Source organism: Saccopteryx leptura, chromosome 3, assembly GCF_036850995.1.
Source record: "Saccopteryx leptura isolate mSacLep1 chromosome 3, mSacLep1_pri_phased_curated, whole genome shotgun sequence".
Classification (NCBI taxonomy): Eukaryota; Metazoa; Chordata; class Mammalia; order Chiroptera; family Emballonuridae; genus Saccopteryx; species Saccopteryx leptura.
This window is the reverse complement of record NC_089505.1, coordinates 22430655-22445881: the sequence shown is the minus strand read 5'-3', so window position 1 is coordinate 22445881 and position 15227 is coordinate 22430655. Positions and strand designations below refer to the sequence as shown.

Below are 15227 nucleotides of genomic sequence, written 5' to 3'. Positions count from 1 at the left end.
TTCTATTTTGTGCTATTACATCAAATATTTTTAAAATGAGTAGCCAATTAATACTAAATGAACTTTTTAGAAAAACCAGATCCTTTAAATCCATAGTAAAACCAGATCCTTTATAACCATTCATTAAGGACTCAAACCAACCAGCTTTTGTAAGTGATAATTTTGTTTATATAGTAGTTTTTCTTAAGTAATAATTTTGTTTATATAGTAGTTTTTCTTTTTATTTTATTTTCAAGCTTCCAAAACCCATCAGAATGACATCTCTAAATACTGTGGACTTCAGTCTTCTTCTTACCACAAAGAGTATGTATATTTTCACTATGACTAGCCACAACGTGCCTGTCATTGACAATTCTGGCAATTATTTAAATAGGTTTACTCTATATCTATTTCAGTGATACAACAATGCCGACGGTGCAACATCAGCCAGTTAGAGGCCCTTGTGAGCACCCTAGCCAGATGCCCCGCGCTGCTTGTGGACAGGCATTCCCCAGCTTCTTGGCTGGGTGACAGCAACCACAACAGCCCACAAGGCGGGTAGAGAAAGATGAATAAAATGATAAATATTTGTGATGAAACAGGATGTTAGAGAGGGGAGAGGGAGGTGGAATAGCTCAACTACTGAGCCATTGAAGCTACTTTGGAACTTTAACAGTATTCCCTTGTTGTGAAACTGGAAGCAGTAAATAAGTCTTTTCTCCAGTATTTTCCCTTTTATTGTAAATACTATACAGAATTTTACTAATGCACAACACAACATCACTCGAACACAGAATTTCAGACTTTGGGCTATCGAATCATAAGCACTGTACCCCAACAAATACTGTAATCATCCATTAAAAATGACTCAAACACTGATGTAAAAAATATATATATATATATATATATTTTAGGCCAGAGAAGACACTTTCAACAGATCTACCCTTGCTGTTGACTGAGGTGTAATTTAAACATTTACCAGATTAAATTTTTTATCTATGCCACTTAGTATCCACAATAATGATGATTTATAGGCTCAGGAGCTTTCCTGTTAAAAGTAAATTCAAGAAATTCTGGCCTGACCAGACAATGGCACAGTGGATAAAGTGGTGGACTGGGACATAAAGGACCCAGGTTCAAAACTCCGAGCATTGGCTCATCCAGCTTGAGCACGGGTTCACCAGCTTGAGCACGGGTTCCCTGGCTTGAAGCCCAAGGTTGCTGGCTTGAGCCCAAGGTTGTTGGCTTGAGCAAGGGGTCACTTGCTCTGCTGGAACCACCCAGTCAAGGCACATATGAGAAAGCAATCAGTGAACAAGTAAGGTGCCAAAACGAAGAATTGATGTTTCTCATCTCTCTCCCTTCCTGTATGTTTGTTCCTCTCTCTGACTCTTCTCTGTCAAAACAATAATAATAATAATAATAATAATAATAATAATAAAGTAATTCTGGCCTGACCTGTGGTGGCTCAGTGGGTACAGCTTTGACCTAAAGTGCTGCGGTTGCCAGTTTGAAACCAAGCCCAGTCAAGACACATAGGAGAAGCAACCGCTGTGAATTGATGCTTCCCACTCCTCTTCTCCCTATTTGTCTCTCTGTTCTCTCTCTAAAATCAGTAAATCAAATCTTAAAAAAAAAAAAAAAAAAAGAATTCTGAAAACATAGTACTTCACATACAGAGTACCAAGACTCAGAGACTTCCCTTATCTGGAGTCTCAATACTCAGTTCAGGGCAACTGACCCCTGACTCTTACTTATTCACATACTGATTCTGATACCGGAAATGAATTAAGGGAACAAAACAAAAGGTGAAATCGCCACTCTGGGTGGTACTCTTTTGGACTCATTTTTAAAGAAAGTGTTATCACTAACAATGTCTCCTTCAAGTCCACAATACCCATTTCTCTCCTGTCGTGCTTTATTACTGATTATGCCACCAAAACAAAGCCAAAAATTGCTAACACCAAAGAATGTCCCAGTGACAATTTGCTACTTTAAGTGAATCTCTAATGATTTGTTCCATTGAAAGTGTCCTGACACTGATCAGTCATTCTGCTGTATCACAGGGAGACAGAATGGCAGCATGGTGTTGGGGAATGAGGACAGAGACAGGAGCTGAGGGAAATGCTGTTAGTGCTTACCCACTTGGGAGGAAATATAAATATAAAAGCTTATATCAATACGAAGCTTGGACTTCTACTAGTTTTAGACTTACAAGCTCAATTCACCCTGCCTAAATTGCAACTAGTATATTTGACAAGTACCTCCAAATGAAGAAACAGGAAATTATATACACAAATTTGCAGACACACATGTTCTACTTTTGTTTTCCATCTGTTATACTAATCATTCCCAAGTATGATATGTTCATCTCCTTTATGCACTTTTCTTTCAAAATAATTTCCTGGAGAACTTAGTAATTAACATTTGGAAAGCAAATGCTAAAGTGGAAAGGTCACAGAGTCCCGTATACTTTCCTTTAATACTGTAGTAGATATGTTTCCATAAATCTGTTATTCAACACGAACAACAAGGACATCAAACTTGAAATGACAAAATAAAACACCATACGTGCAAATCAGAGATGACTGTCATTATTTCATTGCAAACACTATCAAAACTGATAAATTTCTTTAGGTTTAAATAGTAACTCACATAGATATTAGTCCCTACCTTCTTTCTTATGAGAATAAAGCAACTCACGGAAACTGATCATGTGATCAAAGTAGAGAAAACATCCTTTCTTACCCTTCAAAAGAATAAGATACATACAAAAACATCTCTACCAATACTGAAGACATTTCAAGCATCAAGTCAAACATAACATTCTTTAAAAATAGTTTGTTAGTCATTTGTTCTCATCTGTCAATCCTGCCTTGCTTCATACTTCACTCTTAGCCCTTCTAATTGGATCAGTTCAATTTCAACTCCCACACCATTATTTATCAGTTAAGTCACCATGGACAAACTGTGATTTTCTTCTCTCTGAACCTGAGATGAGAGTAGGCTGATATGTCATGAGCACACAACTGGCATGACTCCTCCTCTTCTTAGATTTATTAAAACCAACTTAATTCTATTTTCTTGATAACTGTTTTAATGATTTTGCTTGCCCATTTATTTACAATATTTTTTATACAACAATTTATCTCCTAAAATTACTTAAGAAAAATTTATTTTGTTAGCTTTTGAAATTCTTCCTCCCTGTATTATAAAATATTGGAAAATATATTGAACTCATGTCTCTAAATACAGTTGAGAAACATACTGCTCAACTATCTACCAATAAACTAAATATTTACTGGAATACTTAGGTTGTTTTTAAATGATTATGAGATCAATTGAACCAATAAAAAGAAAACGTTGAAATCTTAATGAGTTCCCAAAGTGTACCCCAGTCACACAACAAAATCTGAGTCTCAGAAGAAAAAAGTCAACAAGGCATAATTTAGATAATCAGTAAGAGGCTGCTAAACTAAATTTTGCAAATGAGTAATAATTTGAAGACACATTTCTGAAATTATATTTAAAATTTAAAATCAAGACAATGGAAAGTAGTTTCGTGAATGCTGAAAAACATATGGAAAAATTGATTTCCAAATATAGTGTTTAAAAAAGCACTTTATAAGTAGAAGCTATAACAATTTTTTTCCTTCTCAGAAAAGTTTTCCCACTGATGCGTGTGAGAGAGAGAAAGAGAAAGGAAGGTAGAAATAGAGAGAGAGGAAAGAAGAGAAAGAGAGAAAGGAGAAAGAGAGAGATAGTGAAGTATCAACTCCTTGTTTTACTTAGTTGTTCCATTTAGTTGTGCACTCATTGACTGCTTCTTGTATGGTCCCTGACCAAGGGTCTCACTTGTGATGTTGGCACTTCAGACTAAGGCTTAGCCATTGAGCAACCCAGCCAGGGCCTAACTATAACAATTTTTTATATTTAAACCTAACGTTAAATACATTTATTTTACCAGCCAGATTCATTATATTCAGAAGGTCTTAAATGTAGTTTCCACCTACATTCTAAACTCTCAATCTGTAAATGTATATTTACCTATAAATATTATTTACTAGATCCTCTAAATATTAAAAATAAAATTGATAAGTCCCCTCTAGCATGATCATCCCATGAAAATATACATGTCTACACAAACCCAAACCACTTGATAAGAGACCAAGAAGCAACCTGAATAATAAAACGCAGAGAGCCACACTACCTTTATGACTGGTAACTGTTAAGTAACTTTTAAAGTATTCATCAAAAACTGATCAGAAATAGATAAGCCAAGTGAGACTAAGCTAAAATCAATAAACGCACAAAATAACAAAACAAAAATTAAATGATATTGATAAATATTAGAACTAAGTATAAATAATGATAATATTTATAATATATAAAGAGCTCATAGAAACTTATTTTTAAAAAAAAAACTGGGAAATAAATTACAGAAAATAGAATAAGCCAATTTAGGAAAAAAAGATTAATAATGAAACCTCACTAATTATTAAAGAAATGCAAAGCAAAACAGCAATGCAGTGAAAACTTTTTTTACTTTGGCACAATTGTAATGCAAATGGAAAGTAACCTGAAAACAAGGACCATGTATAATAAAATTATTCCTATCCTTTGACAAACAATCCAATGGGAGAAAAACTGAATATGCAGAAATAATGAAATTTTAAGAAAACTTAGACCGTTAAATCAGATCCAAATTATATGGCCACTCAAATTAGAATACAGAAATCCTTTTAACTGTACCGCATCCATTATTTCTATGGGAGTTCATGACACACTACCAAATCACGTTGTTTGAATACAGTCACTTCTCAACTTACAAACACCTGACTGGCAAAAACCAAAAATAAAACCAGCTGCCGCTGTCCCAGGATTGTAGCCTTCTAACACTACCAGAGGTCTTGCTGATACTCCCAGGGATACTCAGCTGTTGTGAGAAAAAAAACCTTAAACATTTTAGAGAATTTGAAAGGAGAATGGCTCAAAACAATGAAAGGAGGACCAGCCGGAGACACCACACACATTTGGTGCTTCACCTGGAGAGTGCTCAGTAAACATTTAATGAATGAGAGAATGAATTTTCACTCTGGTAGTCTGAGCCTGATTACTCTTCCCCTGTCCTCTTCCAACAGCCTGATAACAGTCCTTCATGGGCTCCCGATTCATGGAGCTGGACCTCAGAAGGGAACTGAAACCCAGAAGCAAACACTTATAATCAACAAGCAGTTTACAGGACATAGTCCAAGCCCAGGACCAATCCAAAAAGGTCGGTTTCCAAAAGTGCAGGCAGACAATAGGTGTTATAGAGAGAGACAAGATATGAACGGTGAAGGAAGTCAGAAGTTGAAAGTCTAACCAAGCTTATTAATAAGGATGTCAAATGAGAGAGCAAAGAATTGATGTCTGGTGTGATACAGAAGACACAGAGTTGGTATCAAGGTGAGGGTGGAACAGGCCTAGTTTGGGGCTAAGTTTGAGACCCCTCCAAGCATCAGTTTGATATATTACTCCAGCTTCACTTGGATGGCCTTAAAGGAGAAGAAACACTCTACGCACATCGAAAGTCTAGTGACTTCTCAATTCATTTCACCTTATGTACATATTCATCTTCTGAAATATTGAGTCACTCCTCTGCTCAAAAATCTTCCCTGGCTCCTCTTAGCAGCTAAATCAAAGAAAACATAGAATCTCAGCATATTTTAAAAGATTTAAAGGCCTTTTAGTTCAACAACCCAATGAAAGGGAAATAACAACTTCACTCATTCATTCACGATTCATCACAATACGGTCCAGGCTATTGTCTTTATGATTCTCTAATCACATTCTTGCAGGTTTCTTGCCTCCTGGCTTTCACTCATGGCCAACTGTGCTAGACAACTACAGGGGACTCCATTTAAGTCATAGTATATGTGAATGGCGCCCTAAAAAATTTAGTAATACTCAACTGTAGGCAGCTATATAGGATGCTCTTACTTTTATCTATAGCATTCTCTCCACATGAAATGCCAACTCCATCTCTGCTTCTAAAGATGCTAACCACTCTTCAAGTCCCATGTTTTCATATAAAATCATCACTGGTTCCTACTCTTCTTCTCTGAACTTCCATTTCATTCGGTTTATGCCTCTTTTATGCATATTCTCTCATCTAGCATAATGACTTAGTTATGTATGTATTACTACCAATTCTAGATTGTATGTATAGTCCCTTAGAATGTGAATGGTATGAAAATCACCTTTCTTTATGCATAGTTCCATTCCCATTGAGAAAATCAAAGCAGGTACTGTTGGCTGGGACTTTTGAAGACTCAAGAACTAGAAAACTTTGAGGGGGTAGCTTTTAGATGAGAATGAACTACAGTGATGGGAGATGTAGGATTAAATTTTGATGATGGTTGCTTTCTGGATTTGAGGGAGTGCTAAGTGGGAGGGTGACACTCTCAAAGACACACTTTTCCTTATTTCACAATTTTGCCCAAGACCAAACATGTACTTATCAGAAAAAAAGAACTTCCTCTTCACCCCTTCCTTTTTCCAGGAAGAAGACTCAACACACTGAGAAAATGAGTTCAAAATTCTACACAACAAATTAAAAACAGTTTGGGAACAAAGTACCCAGTATTCACACATGGTTTAGCCTGTGCTATATGCTATCAAAAAATAGTTCTCCTTCTTCAGTTAATAAATGTCTACTAAAGGGCAAGTTTAAAGCACTTGGAGAGCAGGTACAGTACTCTAAACATGTTTTTCTCTATCGAGTCCATGTGTCTTCCTGGCAGATGATATGCATTTTCTTAATTAGTGCATGAAAAATACCTATTTTAATAGAGGTGTCACACTCCAATGAAAGCATGATGATCTATAAAAAGATAATAACCATATAAAATATGATCCAGCATTAGCTATACAGAAAGAGACATCTTTAAATTGACACAGGCAGATTTTTATCTATATACAGAAATATGAATAGTTTTGGAAACTCCAAAGTGTGCTGTGTTCACGTGGCATTGGTATAGTGAACATTAGTTGACAATTCAAAATATTTTATTATATATCTACATATATGGACATTTATAATCTGAAAAATACACCCTATATATTTTAAGACAATTTAAATATAAACAAGTCAGGGTAAAGGGCAGCAATATTAGAGAGCTGGGGGATAGACTACATACTAAGCATGTGGAATAAGCCTTCACACAACAAAAATGTTTGAGATTTTCTTTTTAATATCTATCTAACAGGTTAAAATTACTTGGCTCTCTTCTTAGCCAGGTCACTATTATGAACATAAATTACTACAGCAAACTTATTTATTTATTTTTATTTATATTGATTTACTACAAAAATAATAAGGTCATTATCATGAACACAGATTACTATAGCATATCTCTCCATCTATTTATATATGGATTATATAGATATCTATACACTTATAGAGCCTTTCCTATAAGACAAGCATGCCATTAAGCCCTGGAAATACTGTACCAGATGAGAGAAGCATGGCCTCAGCCCTGGCAAAACTTAAACTCTAAAAAGAAAAATCAACAAATAGCTACTGTAAACTGGGAAACTCAGTGATGCTTTCTGAAGCTACTAAGATAGATTCATTTACTTACCTTTCGGTCTTCAACTTCCCCATTGGCCCACATTTTGTTCCACTTTTTACAGATCTCAGGTTTGACTTTTATAGTTTGTCTATTTCCTTTTTCATTTTTAGATTGTCAACTATCACTTTTGCAATCAATGTGCCATCCTTTACCAATGACACTGTTGTTTTTCCAGCTAATATATAGCTCCTAACCTTCTTTAGAAGATCAGATCATCAAGCCTATTAAAACTGAACCCAAAATAGGGACAGACAAGCTCTGAGAGAAGCCTTAATAAGTGCTTCACTTCTTTGTAGTTTGATGAAATTACCCAGTTCTTTCTGATGTGATATTTCTATTATCTCACTGACATAAGCATTGAGAAGACAATTTAAACAAATATCTTACCTACAAAATTTCCCACCTCTTCTCCCATCCTCTCCTTTAAAAATCATAAAACCCAACACTTCTGATTGGAAGAAATACCCTTGCTGCCAGAAAAGGTTCCTTTAAGCAGAGTACTGAGACATGCTATCAAAATATACAGCCCACTGTTCTCAGAGGTGTCCTCCAATCATCTGCATCAGGATGTCCAGCTTTGAAAATCCAGGTTTCCAATATCCCACCTCAGGCCTCGTGAATAATATTGATAAGCCTAAGAACTTGGATTTCTTTAAAGCACCTTGGGAGCCTGTTGACCCTGCTAGAGCTTGAAATCACTGATTTAAATAGTCACAGAATACTGAATTAAAATGTCTGTGAGAGCCCTAAAGACCCAAGTCCTTTATTTTACAATCAGTCTGCAACATTTACTAAGTGCTACCATCTACAAAACACTGAATAAAATTGTTGGAAAAATAAAGTTTAAAGGCCCCCTCTGAGCTTCCATTCTAATCCAAAAGATACAACATAGCCATATGAAAATGTCTTTAAAATATACACACAACCTTTAAGGGGAGCAGATGGGTGCTCAGCAGTGTCCCATGCACAGTGGGCAGAAAAACACGGAGAGGGCTGAGTCAGGACTGAGCAGAGAATTGCTGGAACCCATAAAGGAAGAACTTCCAAAACAGGTTTGGGGCAGAATTTCAAAGGAGAGATTTTCAAGTGTGGATGTCAGAAGGGGTCAGAGATTGCCAGAGGGTATTCAAGATAAAGGGGAAAATATTTATAATTATGTCTCTTGGTATTATAGTCAACACAGAGAGAAAGAGAAGTGTCCGATGCAGGCTAATAAAAATGCTGAGATATTGGTTTGGAAAAATCTTCCTGAAATGAAGCTTTTACAAATATTTATTATCCTACTAGTCAGACAGAGGTGGTATTGTTATGCCCGGTTTATTGATGAGAAAAGCAAGCATCATGTGGGACCCTTTGTCAGAGTCGTCATTGTAGGACCAAGCTACCCCTTCCAGCCATCAGGGACTCTTGTTGCCCAGCTGACATGACTTTCAGTAGAAGGACCATTAATTCATTACCTGTCTTTCAAAACGGCTGGCCATTCAAAAACATATTCCTCCCTCTTTCCATTTTAAGAAGACAGATGGGGTGTGTGTGTTATATGCGTGTGTTATATGTGTGTGCATCCAAGTACATGTCCACATATAAGTGTACACGTATTCATAAGAGTGTGTGCAGGGGGTTTCAATGGCTAATTTAACTACTCACATAAAAAGTTATAAAGAGTTACTGCATTTTTATATGCTCACGGATGTTCCATCGCTAGAATTTATGGCAAAGTATGTTGGAAAATCAAAACCAGTCAAAGTCTCTTTGATTTGTGATCAAAATGATCATCTAAAATCACCGTACTGGGTCAGTAATACATGTTTCCTCTGACTGTCCTGGCCAAGTGGCTGTTTAAATTTAAATTTAGCATTGAATAATAAAGTTTAAAATTTAGCAACTCAGGTGCACTAGTGACATTTCAAGTACCCGCAAGCCTCACTTAGTTAATGGCTACCATAAAGGCCAGGACAAGCTGGAGGACATTCCCATCACTGTCAAGGCCAACCGCTCTGGAGTATCACTCTTTCTGAAAATACAACTAGAGCTTAAAAGATGCACAATGGTCATTTATATCTAGTTTTAAGCATATGCTAACAACAGTGGTCAAACTTTTGTCTCTACCACTAAGCCTTTCCAAGTCCCTCCAGTAGAAATTCATAGCATCCTCCTCAGAAATCCCTCGGCCCCCTCTGCTCATCACACCTCTCTTGTCGTGGCTGCCTCCATCCTGGGTTCCACGGATGCAGCCACCCATCTCCCGCAGCGAGCACCTCAGGGCCAATGAAGTCATAGTCATTTGAGAACTCTAACAACCTAACACGACAAGAGTTCCACAAATACTATACATGATATACTTTTAATTAAAATATTACTAGGTAGCACATATTTCTAATGGGATCATCCAAAGAGTAAAAATATAGATATAAAAAAGAGAAAGAAATAAGAAGAGTCTAAAACAGGGGTCCCCAAACTTTTTACACAGGGGGCCAGTTCACTGTCCCTCAGACCGTTGGAAGGCCAGACTATAAAAAAAAACTATGAACAAATCCCTATGCACACTGCACATATCTTATTTTAAAGTAAAAAAACAAAACGGGAACAAATACAATATTTAAAATAAAGAACAAGTAAATTTAAATCAACAAACTGACCAATATTTCAATGGAAACTATGCTCCTCTCACTGACCACCAATGAAAGAGGTGCCTCTTCTGGAAGTGCGGTGGGGGCCGGATAAATGGCCTCAGGGGGCTGCATGCGGCCCGCGGGCCGTAGTTTGGGGACCCCTGGTCTAAAACATGGCAAGGTTTTGTAATCGTTCCTAAGAGGCAACAGCTTATATGGAAATAGTTGCTTCTTGTGCTGCACACTTATAAGAAGAAAAATTAAATTATTTTAAAAAGTAGGTCCAAAAATATACTTAACTGCATAAATCAAAAGGTCTCTGGGCCATCTAGCCTCTGACACTGTCATCAGCCAGCGCACAGAGGTTGGCCCCTGTGCAGGGTGACAAGGCAGTGCTCTCACTGACCTGTGGGAATTGGACTGCATCGCTTAACAGGAGCTTTTCAAAAAGCGTTCATGGATTCAATTCTTACTCATGCAATTACAACATTTCAAAAACTCAAGCCCTGGGTTCCAAATAAAAACTTCTACTTTCACTCTCAGAACTTTCTCTGGGCCACTAAAAAAAGGGGGAGGGAGTAAACTATTTTTGTGTCATCGTTTGGATAGTTTCAAATTATCTAAAAGATAAACAAAATATGATTTTAAAAAGGTTTGAGGGGGAAAATCCATATCAGGACATTCACTGGATGTGTATCTAGGAAGATGGGAAACATTTAAAAGGAAAAGTTATCACGTTTGTACCTCACTGGTTGGTGTTTTCTATAGCCAACTTGAATGCAGTTTCCCATCCCTAACTCAACTTCTGGGCACTTTCCCACGAGCTGGGGAAGCTGGCGGTGCCTCTGGGGCCACCGTAGATCAGAGGCAAGGTAACTTCACAGGAAGTGAAACCAAGCAGAACAGAGAGCATGACTGATGACAATGACAATCGCAGAGATCCGCGATAAGGCTGGAGGGGGGCTGAGGGGGGCCTGCAGAGGAAGCGAAACCCAAAACAGGCCTGAAGACGCATCACTTTCCACCAGAAGAGTCACCCACTCTTGCCCCACCCACACCTTCACCCCTATTCCTTTCACCAGTATAGCCTTTCTTCCTCCTGAACATTTTAGATTGATAAAAAGTGGCCAACCAAAAGACCTACCCCAAAAAGTTCAGGCTCAGTCAGATGCCCAGCAGTAAGCTGCACCTCTGCACACACTTCTTCCGCCATGATGCCCTTTTCCAAACCTGGGGGGCACTGGGGATGTGCTTACAGATTCTGCAGTCCTAGTACAGGCGCTGGAGCACAGTGGCTAAGTGCCCAGGCGCTGGTGCCAGCCCCCTGGATTGCAATCCCGGCTTCACAGCACATCTGTCTCTAACCCCAGGAAAGCTGCTTACTTCTCGTTGTCTCCATTCCCTCATCTGTCAGTACAGTACTGTACACCATCAAATTTAAGCTGTCCACCAATAATACCAAGACATGCATATTTTCCATATTTCATCATTTCTGAAATCAGACTCTGTCTTACTATCAACGACAATTTATATTGTTCTTTCTTAAAGGTACATCAAATGCTAACACACACTACTTGATAGCACTTTACCATCTATATGAAATATGGTAGAGGCCCTGGATAGGGGGTTCAGTGGATAAAGCAGCACCCCATTGCACCAAGGTCATGAGTTCGATCCCCGGTCAGGGCACATACGAGCAGCAATCAATGAGTACACAACTAAATGGAACAACTAAGTGGGACAACAAATTGATGCTTGTCTCTCCTTTTTTCTCTCTCTCTCCTACCCTAGCCGCTCCCTCTCTCTCCTCTCCTCTCTCGCTCTCTCTCAAGTCAATGGGAAAACTAACCAAGTGAAAAATACATATATGGGAGAAGCTACTTCATAGGTTCTGCTTTTGGCAAAGATTAAATTACTTAATGTAGTTTAAGTATTTAGAACAGTGCTTGGCCCTGAGTAAGATGCTCAATTATTATTAGTTACTACTATTAAATTTATGACTCTGAAAATGCATGCAGTCATAATATAAAATCCTCCTATTATCACCCATGAACTCTGTGTTAAAATGATAGTTAATGCAAAGGTGTTGGGGGAAATGGTTAAATAGCTAAATAAAATCTGATTTATCTCCAGCCCTTGGCACTGTGGCCAACACATAGTAAGTTCTTAATAAATAACTGTTGACTAAAGTAATTGAATGTAAGACCCAACCCAATTCATGCCAAAGGCTCCCCATAGCACATAAAATATCTACCATTCCTTTACATAAAGGGAAACCAGTAATTACAGGGCTCTTTACACCTAAGTAACATATAATAGATCCTTACTTATTAAAGGTTGAGAATATTTGCCCAGATCAAGACTTGATGTGGACTTTCTCCCCTAATGCTCTCTCTACCTCAACTGCCCACAGCCTTGACACCCACAACTTTACATCCTGAACCCTGTCTGTCAACCCAATTCAAATTTCATTTCCTCTAAGAAGTTTTGTTACCATCTTATCTGGCCCCACTTGGTCTTCCTTCTATCTCCATCCTCACATTCATCTCAGCTACCATACACACTTTATTTAACCTCATTGGACAGAATACTACGACCCTGTACTCAAATATTGTATATAAAAATGGGAACTGTCTTGATTGTCACCAACTCCCAGGAAGGCCTTCCATACACAATGCCCAGATCCTTTTGTTATACATTGAATTGTGCCTGCACCCCCCCCCCCAATACAAGATATACTGAAATTTTAATCCCAGTACCTCAAAGTGTAACCTTATTTGGAAACAGAGTCATCTCACAGATATACTTAGCTAAGATGAGGTTGTATTTATGATGAGTGGGGTGGGACCCTCACAAAATTTGACTCGTGTTGTTATGAGAAGACTTCCACGTGAAGACAGAGACCCAAACAGAACACTGGGTAAAGGTGGTGGCCAATCCTGGAGGGGTGCTTCCACCAGCCAAGGAAGGCCAAAGACTGTAGACCATCACCAGAAGCAAGGAGAGAAACATGGAGGAGATTCTTCCCCAGGGCCCAGGAAGAACCAGCCCTGCTGATACTTTGAGATTTCTGATGTCTAGAACAATGAGAAAACCAATCTCTGCTGTTTCAGCCACCGAGTTTGTGAAGCCCTAGGACACAAACCTCTCCCCCATTTTGATGCTGTGACACTTCAGTGTTGTCCTTCTCTAGCTAGCCTCTCCTGATCTTCTTGGTGGGCTCACTCATTTGTTTCAAAACTTCAGAAGTTGGAGTTTCTCCCGGCTCAGCCCCAAACTATCTTTTTCATACTACATAGTCTCCTTAAACCCTCTCATCTACCCCAAATCAGTTACTACCCTATATTCTGGTGGTTCCAAAATGTCTACCTCCAGTCGGTCCTCACCTTTAGACCCACATGTTCGACTGTTTGACATCTCCACTCAGATTATTCAAAACCACTTTAACCTCATCAAGGCAAACAATAAAAGTCACCACTCACTTAAACCGAGCTCTTCTACAGCAAATCACACCCTAACAGGTGGCCCCTCTGCAGTCGGGTAAACAGGCCACTCACAGGATTCATTCTTGGCCGTCTCCTCTTCTTCATTCTCCATGTCCAGTTCCCATCAAGGCCTATCTATCTCTCCTCCAAGAAATCTCCCCAATTTCTCAAATCTCCCACTTTTCTGCATTCTCCACCTGCACCACTCCACAGCAGTGGATTAATCCAGGGTAGTGATCTACTCCCTGGATCACCACGATAATCCCTTGACAAGTTCTAGATCCACTCTCGGCACCCTCCAGTTTTATTTGTTCCCCAGCAGATGGAGGAATAGTGAAAATGCAAATCTGACCCTTTGTCCCTATGCTTAAACAACATATGGCTTTCCACTGGGTTCATTTTAAATTGAAGACCAAATCCTAAACCAGATTTACGAGGCTCTGCGCGGCCCTGCCGACGCTGTGAGGTTCACTGCCCTTGCGCTTAGTGCTCTGCTACAGCTGTGCTCCTGTCCATCTTTGATGGGAACCATGACCCCGCCCATCACAGGGCCTACTGCGAGCTGCTCCCCAAGCTGCAGGACCCACCAACTCCCTTCATGTCATTAAGGTCTTCTTATTAGTCACTCTGGGCTCCACATAACCCCTTCCTCAGAAAAATCTTTCCTGGACTTTGGAAAGACTTTTTGACATTTTTGGTTTGCCAAATGAACGAAGCTGCCCTAATTTCTTTTCCAGCACTTGAGCACGATTTGTAATTATTCATCTGTATGATGTGGATTACTATGGATTGAGTGTCTCCTGCACAGGTTTAAACCATGCTTATCTTGTTCCTGCTTTACCTCGGTTCTTGAAGTAGTGCCTGGCACATAACACACACTCAGTAAATATTTGTTAAATAATTTAAGGGACAGCAGCAAGCATCAGATACGTGTTGAAAGAAGCTATTGTGTTTTAATGACTATCATATTGAAATGAAAATTCTTTTTTTTTTAGAAAGGTATATGCAGTATTTTTTTTTAATTTCACAAAAGCTTCTACTCTAGCTCAGTGAATGTACAATAAATGCCCCAGCTGATACTCTAGTTTAGCTTAACTAGATTTTAAGTACATTTCTTCTGATATGGTATTGTTAATAGTCATGCTGCCATAAACAATTAACTTATGTCACTGAATACTTCAAATCTCATTAGCTGATAACTTCTTTCCTACTCTTATTCTAACAGCCCATATATAAATATGTAAAAATCAAGTAATAGTTTCATATGTGATATACTATTGACTTTAGCACCAATTCTTTCTTTTTCCAGGATTATCAATCTAGTAATAGGAAAAAAAAGACATAATAATAGAAAAATAAAGTACTGATGTTACCAAAATGAAAGAGTCACTGAGTCACTTACTTACCCTAGCCCTTTTACAAAAATTTTCAAGTGCATATTATGGTATGACACTGAAAAGGGAACAGCCACAGTCAGCAGAAGCCACATGTGTGACTTCCATGCAGAATTACTCACATTGCATGCAGATGGCAAC

At 38.4% G+C, this 15227-nt stretch overlaps 1 protein-coding gene across 8 annotated transcripts in view; it reads right to left on the bottom strand.

The window, feature by feature from the left end:
• HIVEP2 (HIVEP zinc finger 2) overlaps positions 1-15227 on the bottom strand; it is a 188734-nt gene that overhangs the window by 146147 nt on the left and 27360 nt on the right. The window lies entirely within an intron of this gene.